Source organism: Schistocerca gregaria, chromosome 4 (assembly GCF_023897955.1).
Source record: "Schistocerca gregaria isolate iqSchGreg1 chromosome 4, iqSchGreg1.2, whole genome shotgun sequence".
Classification (NCBI taxonomy): Eukaryota; Metazoa; Arthropoda; class Insecta; order Orthoptera; family Acrididae; genus Schistocerca; species Schistocerca gregaria.
The window spans coordinates 138385810-138387185 of NC_064923.1; the positions used below are offsets into that span (position 1 = coordinate 138385810).

General features: G+C 45.3%; 1 non-coding gene across 1 annotated transcript; it reads right to left on the bottom strand.

Annotated features, from left to right (window-relative positions):
• Positions 1–682: 682 nt before the first annotated feature.
• Trnat-ugu (transfer RNA threonine (anticodon UGU)) lies at positions 683–756 on the bottom strand. Its single transcript has one exon. It is a non-coding gene; the product is annotated as a tRNA-Thr (tRNA).
• Between the last annotated feature and the right edge of the window lie 620 nt (positions 757–1376).

A 1376-nucleotide genomic window follows, 5' to 3' on the forward strand; every position in this document is an offset into this window, starting at 1 on the left:
TCCGATTAGTCAGTCTGCATTTGTCTGCACCAGTCTGTACTAGTCTACATTAGTCTGTACCAGTTCTACATTTGTCTGTGCCAGTTTATAGGCAAGTTTCAGTCTGCGCCTAGTAAGAATACCATATTCCTGTACATAGCCATTAAGATAAATGTGTAGACACTTTTGTCAAGTATCAGAGATATATGTGAGAATAAGCGTAACACACCAATACCAAAGGAACTTCCGATTGTCAATTGTCAATAGCATCCAGAACCAAGTTCAGTAATTTTTATGCTTGTTATTATTTTAATAAATGTGTGAGAAAATTAATGAAGGTCTGTTTAAAGTTGGTCACTGTCAATGTGCTACTCATAGTGTGCAAGTGGCATTCCTATCACCTGACCTAACGGCAGAAGATAACACGTCACGATAAGACCATGAGACATATTGCTGACACTCGCCTACTTCGTTACAGCGACAAGTCAAATAATCTGATGGTGTGTGTACTGAAGGTCTTACAGTATGCACACCACAGTTAGTTATATACTTATATGGATATGGTGTCGGTGTTTTGGGTCATTGCCGAAAGAACAGACACCATTGATGATCTGCAGCCACCTAGAAGGAAATTAGAATGATATTAATACCGCCAGCTGCCGACGGGCGTTGGTATGTATCAATGGGGACAGGTGAAAATGCGTGCCCCGACCGGGACTCGAACCCGGGATCTCCTGCTTACATGACAGACGCCCTATCCATCTGAGCCACCGAGGCCACAAAGCATGGCGCGACTGCAGGGACTATATAGCTGACGCCTCCCGCTAGACCCACATTCTCCCTTGTATATCCACACACTACATTTGTAGTGCCCCACCCCAACACACTCATAACTCGTGGAAGACATTTTTACCAAGTTCCGTTATAAATATGAACGCCCGTCAGTAGCTGAAGGTATTAATATAATTCTAATTTCGTTCTAGGCGGCTGCCGGTCGTCAATGTAATGCAGGTCATGTCCCGAAATAACAGACTCCACATCCATACCATACCAATGCCGGCCTCGACCTCCTTCTTCTGTGCGGATGCACACATATTCCCCGAATTCTTACGGGACTTGGTAAGAATGTCTTCCACGAGTAATGAGTGTGTTGGGGTGGAAAACCACGAATGTAGTGCGTGGACATACAAGGTGAGAATGTGGGTCTCGCGGGAGGCATGCATGAGATAGTCACTGCAGTCGCGCTATATTCTGTGTCCTCGGTTGCTTGGATTGATAGAGCGTCTGCCATGTAAGCAGGAGATCCCGGGTTCGAGTCCAGTACGGGGCACGCTTTTTACCTGTACCCTTTGAAATATGTCAACGCTCGTCGGCAGCTGACGGTGTTAATATAATTC